This window comes from Lepisma saccharinum, chromosome 17 (genome assembly GCF_977018435.1).
Source record: "Lepisma saccharinum chromosome 17, izLepSacc3.1, whole genome shotgun sequence".
NCBI lineage: Eukaryota > Metazoa > Arthropoda > Insecta > Zygentoma > Lepismatidae > Lepisma > Lepisma saccharinum.
Window position 1 is genome coordinate 39281062 of NC_139245.1, and position 14260 is coordinate 39295321.

Below are 14260 nucleotides of genomic sequence, written 5' to 3' on the forward strand. Positions count from 1 at the left end.
GTGTTTTTTTTGTCACCAACCTCACATCAACGCGATTTCGCACATTCTCCATGGTCTTCCCAAATACCGCATTGTTCATTAATTTGAAAAAATCGCGATCAAGTTCCGAAGTGGCATCAGTGCGATGTTTGGTGTTCAGTTCGATGTACGGCTTCAACCATGGAGACTGCCTGAACAAGAGCACGCGGTAAACTGCTTTGACCGAGACCCCTTGCTGCATTAACCACTGGAGGTTCCGGTAGTGTAGCACATAACGCTTTTTGGGCTCCAAGTCCATGACGAGCTTCGGTTGATCCGAGCCAGGTGGGCACTTGAATTCCGGAGCAGGCGAGAGGTCACAGAATGTATCCTGCAGCTTCTCGGGGAAGTCAAGGTCCACCTCGGCAAAAAACCCAAACTCGTCGCACTCTTTTTCGATGTCGTGGTATAAAGGATCAACCCACTTAAACTGTCCTGTTGGGAGTGGCTGCATCATGGAGTGCCCGTAAAGATTATTCACATCAGTGTACATGATGTAGCTTGATGGTTGGGAGGGGTCGTAACCAGTGGCCATGTGGTGATTGTTGGCGTGTGCGAAGCGTTGCGACACTTGGACCATGCCGCCCCGGATAGCTCTCTCGATGAAAAGCATGATATCATTATCGGAGATAAGTGAAAGTTTAATTTTAGTCAGCAGGAGCATGGCCGACCACGCCAGTCCAGGAAGGCTGTAAAAATATAGAGGGTCCAGGTTGTAAATGTTTATCGCAGTCGCCCGAAACGCCTGGAACACATCGGCAAGAAGCGTCACATCAAGCTTCAGGTATGCATCGTGGTAATCACCGAAAGTTCGGCAACCCAACTTGACCCACATAGACTGAGCATGCTTGTACTCCTCGTCGGTAATACCTGAACCTCTCAGTTGGCTGTAGAACTTATCCTGGGGAGGCAGCAACTCTTCTTCGAACTTGGAAGGGTCGGTGACGTATTCGTAGGGGTAGGCCCCTTTACGTCTGATGAGTGCGACATCTAAGTTCGGGAAACTTGATGTGGTAATGGCTAGTTGGTCGTCTCTGAGCTTCCCAGCAAGAGCATCGAGGCTTGCCTGGAGGAACCTCAGAGAGTCGAGGAACCGAAGCTCGATGCTGTTGCTTGAGTTGGGGATCGGCACCCACTTGCTGATGCTAATATAACGCTCCTCGTTCTGTGCCAGGACATTGATTCTCGCATTGTCGTACCCTAGATGTGTAACCAAGTGATGGAAATCATATCCCGAGCCATTGTGAAAAAAGACCGGTATGAAGCGCGGGTCCCTGGCTCTCAAGTTACATCTGTTGCACCACGGGCCAATGTAGCTTCCGCTCCCATAATGGTCATGGTGGTGGACCTTTTTGTTATCGTCAGTGAAGACCGAGTTGCAAACAGGACAATTTAGAGCCATTTCGTGCTGATGCTTGTTTTTGGGAGACAGAGGCAGCATGGGCTTGGGGGCCAACAGCACCTTCCCTATCTTGATGGCTTCCTGTTGCATTCTCTCCAGGAAGTGTTTGACCGGGTCGGGACCGCGATACACATAGGGCTCGGAGGCAATATGTTGGTCTCGCCACACCACAACATAGGAGTAACTCGAGGCCTCGTGGATTTGGAAAGGAATGGTAGAGGTTGTTTCGGGGTTGGGCTCGCAGTTAGACAGAGGTTGAAGAAAGGCCTCGAAGTCTGCTACAATATAGGCAGGATGCTTCACCATAGCACTGTGCATGCGAAAGCACTCTACTGCACCAGGTTCGGGCAGGATAATTCGTGCAGGCTTGTTGGTACCACAATAGAGCATGTGGCGAGCTAGCTTCTCAGCAGCAATGTTGGGTCCTCTGATGCGCCGGTAATCCTGCTGTTCTCGATTATGAAATGTAGCCAAGCACCTGCGACACACCTCGACGTGGGTTTTGTCTTTGCTCCGTTGGCTCGAAACAAGCCGAGAGAGGGAACGGATAAGGGTGTAATGGTGATGGGTCTCGTCCTTGATGAGCAGGAGGTTGATTTCTCGTACCTCGTTGTTGTTGCTCACGTTGCTCACCCGGATGGGGTGGACCTCATGTTTGTTCTCGGTGAGACCGTAAACATTGATGGCTAATTGCAGGCCCAACAAGTCACGAGCACGAACCTCAAACTTGCGAATATGCGAGACTTCTACAGGGTAGGCAATCCCGGCCATTGCATCCTCCAGTTTCGACTCATACTGCTTGTAGTGTGCAACATAGCGTGGACTGTTTTCCCAAGGTATAGGGTGCAATGCTGCCAGCACCGACCAGAGGAAGCATTTGGTGTCTTTGTTCTGAATATTGAGAACAGCTTTCCTTGCTTCAACCTCGGGTGGCAGGGCAATATAGCTAGACCCTGCCAGTGGCAGGGACTTGCTAAGTTTCAGACGAAGTTCGTGGGGGTCGCCACACAGCGAACCGCCCGAGCCTTCAGCCTGATGCTCCTCGTGCTTTGCCACAAGCTCCTCGACAAACTTGTCGTAGATGCTGTCGAGGTCAGTGATATCTGCCTGATGCAGTGTTTTTGCTTTTGTGGCATGGAAGAATTTATATATTTCATCAGACGGTTTCTTATACTTGCAGCATAGCACAGCATAGAATTTAGTGGAGTGTGTAGCCAATGCATCGTTGAGGATGGATATTATCTTAGCTCGCTCGCTCTCCAGAAAACTACGCACATCGCAGAAGCTGTCTGATGTTATGTTAAAGTCTTCTAATAAATGCTCAAACGCAAATCGGTCTGCTTTCTTCGCCAGCTTGACGCGTTTGGCAGGTGGTGATGCATCGAGGGAGGTTACTTCTACCTTTCGCTTGGAAGGTTGCGGTAGAGATGTTCCAGTGCTCTTGCAAGTAAGCTGGCGTCGCTTGAAGTAGAGATGTTCCAGTGCTCTTGCAAGTAAGCTGGCGTCGCTTGAAGTTGGCAATAGAAATATTTTTTCCACACTTAGAGCACAATTTGGTTGCACATATTCGCTTTCCCGGCACACAAATACGACAGTGTCTTTGAAAATTTTTACTTGACACAGCAATTTGGCACGTAGGGCAATTTTTTACAGAACGCATAATACAGAGATTTTTTGGGGGTATGTTATTTAATACCTAATACTGTGCAATGCAAAATATAATTGTTAATTTTTTTTAAAAAAAAAATCTATTTTTGAAATATTCTCTATGGCCTTACTTGGGTTTTTCCGCCAAATTATATGCTTCTAGTCTCCTATACTTTGGTGGAGCCCGTTCAGGTTCTATCCCCCGCCATGTGGGTTCCTTTGTTAATTTAGTAAAGGTGAGATTTAGACAGCCAATAGAAATCTTGCTTACTTAAACCAATCAGAAAACACCACGTATAAATTATTAGCCAATCAAAATCTCTGTTTTTTACTCGAGACACTAAGCCAATCAGAAAACAACACAACTGATATGACATCATTATATTATGTAATAACTTGTCACCTAAACACTACAGCTCACAGGTTGGCAAAATCTGACATGAAAGCAGATAATACGCTTAAGTCTTATTTATATGTAATTTTCACGGACGTACAATATTGTCAACAGTATCATATTTGAGCAGGTCGCTTGTCACCTAAACACTACAGCTCACAGGTTGGTAAAATCTGACATGAAAGCAGATAATACGCTTAAGTCTTATTTATATATAATTTTCACGGGCGTACAATATTGTCAACAGTATCATATTTGAGCAGGTCGCTTGTCACCTAAACACTACAGCTCACAGGTTGGCAAAATCTGACATGAAAGCAGATAATACGCTTAAGTCTTATTTATATATAATTTTCACGGACGTACAATATTGTCAACAGTATTATATTTGAGCAGGTCGCTTGTCACCTAAACACTACAGCTCACAGGTTGGTAAAATCTGACATGAAAGCAGATAATACGCTTAAGTCTTTATTTTATATATAATTTTCACGAACGTACAATATTGTCAACAGTATCATATTTGAGCAGGTCGCTTGTCACCTAAACACTACAGCTCACAGGTTGGTAAAATCTGACATGAAAGCAGATAATACGCTTAAGTCTTATTTATATATAATTTTCACGGGCGTACAATATTGTCAACAGTATCATATTTGAGCAGGTCGCTTGTCACCTAAACACTACAGCTCACAGGTTGGTAAAATCTGACATGAAAGCAGATAATACGCTTAAGTCTTATTTATATATAATTTTCACGAACGTACAATATTATCAACAGTATCATATTTGAGCAGGTCGCTTGTCACCTAAACACTACAGCTCACAGGTTGGCAAAATCTGACATGAAAGCAGATAATACGCTTAAGTCTTATTTATATATAATTTTCACGAACGTACAATATTGTTAAGAGCGTCAGTTTCCGTAGAGCTCTCTTTTTCCATCTTCCCTCTATACAGTGAAGCTGTAGAAGACACAATTAGCTAACCTAGCATACAACATACTTTCCTAATTAATATGGATATTGTCACACATTCCTCTTATTTTATACTGTTGTAAATGGAAAAGATTATGTACGGTAAATGTTTTGTACATTATAGGTAAAAAATGCAAAATATCCCCCAACTTTAATTCGATCCACCTCTGAATCGAATTTTTTACATATTCTCACGCCGCCATATGTTGTTCTATTTTGCTTCTTTTACTTGCCTTGCTTAATTAACTCTCGCTAATTAGCATTTTTTTGGAAGAAGTCAACTAGAACAACATATGGCGGTATGAGAAATATGCAAATTAAAGAATATTTTAGTAATATAAGGGCCCTAGCAATTAGCTTCGTCGACTAAGAGTACTCTTTTAAACATCTTCAGCTAGATCGTATTACTACGCGAGGACGTTTAAAATGTTTGGGTGTTGAAAAATTTGACCCTACTTTTTATTTCTATTGTTTGCTAATAGATGGCGCTAATAGTACCCCCTCCCCTCCCTCTCCCCTCTTCTCCTCTGCTGTATGACAAATAGCACAAACATAAAAATCAAGATTTTGGAGAGCAAAACATAAAATTTGCATGCATCTGATGTCGAACTACGAACTTTTATCTTTCGGGGAGTCAACATTATTTTTTTACTCAGTCGTCATATAACATGAACACACGCAAACATTCACATGTGCTTTTTATTATTTTGTGTTCGGTAAGTACAAGTATATTCTTACATAAATTATTGTTTAATTTAATAAATTGTAAACTCGGAGCCTGCTATACTAACACTCCTTCTGTCTATTGAAAGCGAATGTTGCATGCATACGGAAATAACACAGAAAAAAAAAGCGGATGGAAGCAATTTAAAATCAGTGGAGCAAGGTTAGTATTACGAGAGCGTAAAAACATGTGCTTTCATTCAACTTCGAAAAATAAGAATAAATGTGTGCATACAGAACACATATGCTTTCTTTTCACAGTTGTAAAATCATATAAATTGTACATGAAGTAAGTTACGGGAAGGCTCTCTCTTTTATGTCTGTGTATATGTTGTACAATTAGGTACAAGTATTGTACAATTAGGTACAAATTGTTGTACAATTATTTTCCCCAGTTGTCCAGTTGGAGTTGGGGGAATAACACTGGTACTATTTGTAATCACAGTGCTTACTCATGTATTTTGTTTAATATTTTATTTCAAATTCACTGTCAGAAACTAGTGTTGCCAGTTCCTGGATGTAGGTTTACCTACTCTGTTGGTTGTCACTGTCAAGCTTCCAGTATTCGTACAGCATAAAAAGCTATAACCCCCCTCTCAAAATATATACATTGTATACGCCAAGATGCTCAATAGCCTAGCAACACATCATGAAAAAACATGCCAAGAGAACCCAGTGGGTTTATAAGTCAGTGCTGCCAACTCCTATTTGTTGGTTAGCTTAACCTGTGAAAAATCATATAGTAGAATTTTTGTAGAGTGGGTAGGCAACACCGACGAGCCTCAAATGATAATTCAAGACTCGTCGGTGTTGCCAATTTCTATTTGTAGGTTAGCTTAGCCAGTAAAAGATCATATAGTGGAATTTTCTTCGGATGGGTTGGTAAAACCCAAGCCTCAAAAAAAAAACATCCAATAGAGTTGCCAAATATAAAAAGGGGACAATAGGTCCCCCTCATAAAAGGCTACAGTAAAAACCCACAGTGTCGCCAACACTAGGCCCCCAACAGTGTTGCCAGACATAAAAAATACATGGACCCCTCAGACCCTTTGATGAAAATTTACAGTGAAAAACCCAGTAGGTTAACAACACTGTCAAAAAATCTACGGTAGTGTTGCCAGATGTAAACAGAGGGCAATAGACCCCCCCCTCATAAAAGGCTACAGTAAGAGCCCACAGTGTTGCCAACTCTGTGCCCTCAAAATATACATCATAAAAGGCTACGACGAGCCTCAAATGATGATTCGAGCCTCAGTGAAAAAAACCCAGTAGGTTAACAACACTGTCAAACTACGGCAGTGTTACCAGATGTAAACAGAGGGCAATAGACCCCCCTCATAAAAGGCTACAGTGGGCCCACAGTGTTGCCAACTCTGCCCTCAAAATATACATCATAAAAGGCTACGACGAGCCTCAAATGATGATTCGAGCCTCAAATGATTATTTAGAACCCGGCCACTAGGTCTACTCAAACCGATTAGCCTATTCGTAGACCTATATAGTAGACTTACAACAAACACAGACTTTTCACTGTGACCCTACATTTACGAAAGTGATATACTATACGTGAATGGACACTCACAAAAAAAAAAAAAAAAAAAACATCAATGCTCAGGCAGGGATTCGACCCCAGTACCCCTGGCGTCCTAGCGTTCAACCACTCAACCACTCCACCCTTCCCTTTTCATTTCTCTCTTTTCCGTTCCTCCGGTTGATTATCTTTCTTAATTTTACAGATTAACCTTCCTGTCTATCCCTCTTACTGTTGTTTGTGTGTGTGTGTGTGTGTGTGTGTGTGTGTGTGTGTGTGTGTGTGTTTCCTTACTTTTTAAACACAAAACATTAATACATCGTGAAAAAATATTAAATATAATTCAATACTGAGAATATATATTTAATGAAACAAGGCTTAACAGTGTTAATATACAGGGTGTCCGGAATGAGACTGGCGGTTTTTATAAGCGTGTGGTTTTAATATGGTTAGAGATAGGGAAGAAATAAAACATGCATTTTGAAGGAAAACTCAAAAGGTTTTATTGGTATTACTTACAAGTCATTGTAAGAGAATATCCAGCCTCAATTCAATCTCTCCACGTATTCTGTAACATCTGAGGTGTGACAGAAGCAATCGCATTCCGAATACAGGTCATCAGTTCATCAAGGTTACGAACCTTTTCACCGGAATACACAATGTCTTTCACATACCCCCACAGGAAAAAGTCCAGAGGGGTTACATCAGGGGAGCGTGGTGGCCACCTAATTGGCCCATCACGACCTATCCAACGTTCCGGAAATTCCGTATCAAGATACTCCCTCACTTGTAGGATCCAATGTGGTGGGGCACCATCCAATTGGAAAATCACTTGAGGTTGCAAATGTTGTAATTGGGGAACTGCAAACTTTTGAAGCATGTCTAAGAACACATTTCCTGTTATGTTTTGCTCAATGAAAAAGAAGGGACCTATAACTTCATTAAGTGTTAAAGCGACACCAAACATTCAATTTTGGACTGTCTCGGATTCCACATACGCATGCGGATTCTCAGATCTTACTGTTTTGTGTGTGTGTGGGGTGTGTGTGTGTGAGTGAGTGTGTGTTTCCTTACTTTATAAACAGTAATCATCTCATCAATGCATCAAACATGTAAATCCCCATAATTTGAGCTATTTTCAATTTTGAAAGCGCCCCCGCACATACTTTTAGTTATCACTCGGTACCTTGCATATCATATTATCATGAACAGACTGAATGCAGTATCTGCTTTTAAGCCATAAATGTAAGCTTTACAGTAAGAAAGAGATCGTAAGCGAAGCGAGCGTGGAAATTTTTAGATCTACAAGTATTTCTTTGCAAACTAACAATACTATTAATTTAAAAGGCATTAAAAGTTTCACAGAGGTAAACAATTCGTCTGGATTGGACATTTCGCAGGACGGTATTGAAAATACATCACATTTGGTTTCTTGGAGTAGCATCGCAGACCGCAGAACATTGCCCTAAAAAAAGGGCTGTCCTGCAAAAATCAGGATACTATACGACTCTTACATTAAAAAATTGTTTCAGCACGAGTGCCAGTTCGGTGACCAAATGTGTTAGGTGATAGACTATCAATCTCGCCACGAATTTCGGGTCTGAATGTTCGTTGTGAGTGTCATCCAGTCCCTCATTAGTTTCATCCAAACATCACAATCATCCTTGTCGTCGGGATTAGCCAATGTGGCGGAACTGCGACCTAGGACAACAAAAAATATGAAATATATAAAATGAACAACTAAAGTAGGACTATTTAGAATTTTAAATAGACCAGGTAATTTCTTTCGCTGCAAAACCCTGGAAACCGCAAATATCCCAGCTCCTTGAAAATGTACAAATGTTACACATGCTGTGAGAACCTTATAGTCAGTGTGCGGATTAAGCCTTTTGCTTTGCGGGGGAAGCCCCAATCAGTGTCGTGTTTGTGATTTCCTATCCCGGGCGGTAGGTGTATTTAGGTATGCAAATTTGTTTGTTACCAGTGAGTAAGTAAACTCTACTACAGCCTGTCAGTTCTAAGGATTGCGGCCCGTTTCGCCTTATCCCGTTTCGCCTTTTCCTGTTTCGCTTTATTGCGTTTTCACCTCCCAAATACAATTTCAAATGATTTATGTGACACGAACTTTCTAAGGCGAAACGGGACATCCCATTTCGCCTTACACACAAACCTAACCTAACCTAACCTAAACTTTGTTCTTACAAATGTCAGGATAAATAGTTCCAAAATTACTAATACAGTTAATATATTGTATATATATATACACAGGGTGACTGGTAATTAGATGTATTCCCTGAAAGGGGTTAAAGTAGAGACAATTTGCAATAAATTTGACCATATGATACCCCGTCCGAAAATTAGTAGTTTTCGAGATAATCGAATTTCAATTGTTTTTTTAAAAAATGACAATTTTCCACATAAAAAGATGAATTGAGAAAAAACTACTCATTGTATGAAACTTATTTCAGCGTTTTCTGATAGCTAACAAATAAGTGATTCGTTGAAAAAAAAAGTTTTTCCCAAATAACAATCACATGTAAGTAACGGGTGGGTCTAAACTTACAAGTGATGATAAAAAATTGCACTCTTAGTTTACTTGGCAACGTATTAATAACAAAAATGGTATGACACTAAGAGTACAAATTACTTAAATTACTTCCTTGTGACATCAGCTATCCAACAAGGTACAAATGTTGTTAACATTCACATTTGTGTACAAGAAATAATACTTCATTCATCTTCATGTGAATGGAATCAATGAACAATACAATTAAAGAACATTACACGTCTTGCTCAAAGTGGGCACCTCCGTTACGAATGCAGGCACGCAGGTTTTTACGGACATTTGGTCTCTTAACTCGTGGTGTGATGGTGACCTTGATGTGATACATGAAATGATGTGATACAATGAAATACATTGGTTTTAAAGTGTAAACATTCAAGAAATGAAAATTTGTCGATTATAGCGCCATCTATCACGAATCGAAGAAAATGTTTCAGACAAAACTTATGTATTTTTTTCCGTAAAATCCGAATCTGTAATAAAAAGTAGGGGCTTCTATTTGAAATTTCAAAGTTGCCCCCCGCCCCACCTACAAGAGGGGGAGGGGGTGTTCTTTTGTTGCACCACTAAAGTTCCCCCTCCAAACTATCAACTTTTTATTTGGAACATTTTTTTGTAGGATAATTTTTTTTCAAGATATTCAAATGATTCAGGTTAAAAAAATCACCCAGTATATATATATATATATATATATAGCATAGTGTTTTATTACATTAATAATAATGATCCTTCATGTCGATAATATCGATAATATTCCCTGGTGGGAAATTTTTTGTGTGTAAGGCGAAACAGGATGAGGCGAAATGGGTGCATCAACCGAATTGCGCACACTTTACATCCAGAATTGCGCACAAATCTCACTGACCTGTTTTGCGCACCGATTTTGATCCAACGTTGCCACTTCGATAGCTTTAAAGTCGTGCGCAAAACTGTTTTTTTTCTTTGGACAAGAAGAGAGAGAGAGATATTAGAAATAAAATAGTAAATCTCTTAAGGATTAAATAAAAATAATATAATTTGACCAGTAAATGTAGCAAGTCAAGATAGGTTAGGTTAGGTTAGGTTAGGTTAGGTTAATGACTGCACAATGAACACTTCTGTCAATCGAACAAACACAACACAAGTGAGAACGGCTTGAGAACATTTTACATCTGACAACATCGCCTCATTTTTTGTGCGCAATACTGTACATTGTGACAGCTTGTCAACGGCTTATCAGATACCACTGATAAAACCGGAAAAGTGTGCGCAATCCGGCTGTAGCCGAAATGGGATGTCCCGTTTCGCCTTGGAAAGTTCGTGTCACATAAATCATTTGAAATTGTATTGGAGGAGGTGAAAACGCAATAAGGCGAAACGGGAGGACACGGTTCTAAGTACTATCTAGGACATTAAATCTTATGATAACATTTAGAGGTAATTGAAACAGTATATTTTCATTCTAAGAAAACCTAAACCCATGCACAAAAGGAGCTATTGGAAAACTTGAAAAACACCGAGAAAACTTGACCAAATATCTATTTCGCGTTGAACTCAATGACGGCATGCGGCGAGAAATATGATCTACGTACATCCAACGAATAAGGTTAACGAAATCTACTCTTCATGCCATGGCGGTAGGCTTTTGTACTTTATTTGGCAATGGAAAGAAAACTTCAGACGTGAAACAGGATACAATAGTCTTAAAGGTTAATTAAATGTTTTCCCGAATTATTTTTCAGTGATGTTTGTTCCATTGTTAAGTCCCTGGCAGGAATGATTTTATTTTTTATGACGGGAATATTTTTTTCTGGGGGGAAATTTCCCGGCATCCCCCCCCCCCCCACACACACACTGCTTATAGTTTGAGAAAGGTGGGAACAATGTGTGGCCGTAACAGTGAGTAGCAATGTAGTGCCGTGACTGCTACATTGTTGCCACTTGCGTTCTTCGTTACGGCTGAAATTGGCAATTGCTACTGCATCGTTGGCTTCTGTTGAGTACAGGGTGGAGTTCATAGTTACTGGCATAAAGGTTTCTTTTCAATTTTTACTTAGTGTGTGAGTCTAATGCAGAGGAAGGAGGAATGAATTATAGAGTAGAGGAGCAGGTGTTCATTGCAGATATGCAGCGTCGAATTCGACTTTACCGAGCATGTTTATCATTAGAGCCCAGATTTGCATGTAATTACATATTCTATTCCTCTTTAGATAGATATTTGCCAGGAAGTTACATATCTTACATATTTGCTAATTTACTTTGCAAAAACAACGTATCTTGGTAATTTGTTTCCTATCTTGATCCTTTGTCCTATATTTTCCATCTCTGAAACATGATGAAGAAAACCTTTAGCACATGTCATGTCACATTTTCTAATCAATGAGATGCATAGTGCTTACGGTCACCTAAATTGACTGCCAAGTCGAAAGACAGGCTCAAGACAAAAGAATACAGGAACTCTCATTTATCCAAACATTCTGGATCCCCCCCCCCTCCCTGTCCTTTCTGTTTACATATTTTCGTTTCCCTTTTAGGTTTAGGCAAAAGCATCTATAAACTTGGCATCGGTGGACAAGAAAGCTACTTTCCTGTACGTAGCGAGTTAGACAATATGTTCCTTTGTACAGTCACGGACGCTTCTGGGTTGTAACGATTTCATTGAAAGTTAATGGAATTGTTATAACCCAGAAGTGTCCGTGACTGTACGTACAAGAAGTATAAAAGTAACTATGTATTTTCATTCGATTGTCCTTTGTGTAGACGCTTTTTTTTTACAATTTGTTTCGAAAGTTACAAGTTCTTGAATTGCCCCTACATTTACATATTCTACAATAATTTGATTTGTGAAAAGTAATTAATAGTTGACAAAATTGGTTTCTTAAATATGTACACGTTACTGTGCTTTCTTGAGTTTATAAATTTGATACAAATTTTAATTTGAACAACTTATGCCCTTCAAATTATGTTGAATATGTTCAAATAAAATAAATATCTAGCAGAATTGTTGAAATTGCTTGGATACTAGATTATTATTAAAATTACATATTCTTTGATACTACATATCCTTTTGATAATACATATTAAGATACGTATTGTATCAATTATTATTACATAATTATGTACATACCGTATTTTGTACATGTACTTTGATATTACATGAAAATCCTGGGTCTATTTATCATGTATCAAGCTATGTATTCATCACCTTACATGTTCAAAATAAAATGCATAACCTTTGAGATATTTTCATTATTCATGGTCTTGTAGTGAAATGACAGGGGTAACTAAAGTAACGAAAGTTTGGAATAGACAACTTATACAGAGATGAATGCTTGAACTAAAGTGACCCTGGGTGTTCAAATTTTAAGGGAACATTTCTACGTGTGGGCGACAAGCAATGTCTCCTTTACAAACAAACACTTTTGTTTAAAAGTTGATAGTTACTTGAACGTTGTTTCCAAAACTAGAATATGTTTTGAAATAATTAAATATTACATCCATTGAACCTTTGGGAAACAGCATGGTAGATTCAGTTGTTACTTAATCTTGATATGGACCCTTTCAACTTCTGTTCTACCTTTGCTACGAATATTACTAACTATGCACGACTATGTGTAGCCAGTTGACCAGGGTTTATAGTCAATGCAAAACAAAAGAGGTATTCTGCAACAAACAAGGCCGTCAGCCGTTTGCCAAGGCACACGACACACCGGCTCGGTCCCCTCGAAAGACCAAGACCGGGCGTCGCTGCCTACCAATTATTTTTATGTTATAATATATGCCACGACTAATTCTCAGTTCCTGCGGGGCATGAGAGCCCACATCCCAAAGTTCGGGTAAGGGACTGCTTTTGAATTTAAAAAAATATTATATGTTTACTTAACCAAGAACCTTAACTCTAAAGTAGGTAACCATCCTTACGCTTAAATTTCCGCCGTGAACACACCCGCATCCCACTGACCAGTGCGAGTCGCGAGCGAAATCAGCATAATCAACTGACATCTTATGGGTTGATAAAGCCTCCGCCTCACTGACCAGTGACGGCGGGACACCACATCAAACCAAAAGGAGGCCAGTTAATTTGTACTTATAAACCAAATTTACTATAAGGAAATACCCATTAACGATTACAAATTTATTTACATCTCAAATTTCCAATAAACTTTCCAAAATTTACATGAGATAAGGTTCTCCGTTTAAACCTTAATCAACTTATTCACAAATTCAAACATAGTTAAGTTAAAAGAAAAATATACAAACTTCTGATCAAAAGGAAAACTACAACAATGCCAAGATAAAATTTAGATCAATAACGACTACCGTAACATAGACTGAAACTTGCTATAGAGTAAACATAAAACCCAGAGAGCACTCTCTTATTTAGCATGTCCATATCCCATCATAGAACTAACACAGCTTTAACTTGGTTTCAAATAAACAGGTAACAAATTATTAACTAAATGTCGACAAAATTACTATTAACCAAAACCAAAGAAAAATTTGCATAACATCTTTCCGTAAATTTCTATTCGTGTGCTTCTGTCATATTTTCACATCTCCATTATGTTCTCTAGAACGCATGAGGTAAACTACCATCTTCAGGGTCAACCTCCAAAAACATTCATAACAAAATATAAGGGGAGCCTTTCTCTACCCAATATCAAAGCCATATCTCGGCCACAAATTACAAATGTCCACGTGGAATTCCTTAACATAATAGGGGACTCTATGTCTACCCTTTTTGGCTAGGGTGACCAGACATACTCTTTTTAAGAGTATTATACTCTTTTAGAGGTTCATATACTCTATACTCTTTTCAATTTGCAAAAATCCCCAAATATACTCTTTTCCTTGCTATTTAATTTCATTCATTATTTTACGCGTAAATATGCCTTTTAATCCACAGAATGGAAAACGTCAAGATGTCAACAAACTGAGGTATTTACTCCTTGACTCAAGAATTTCCTATGAACAATTTCAAAAGTCATTTTCATATTCCATCAACAAGCAAGACATATTTGAAATT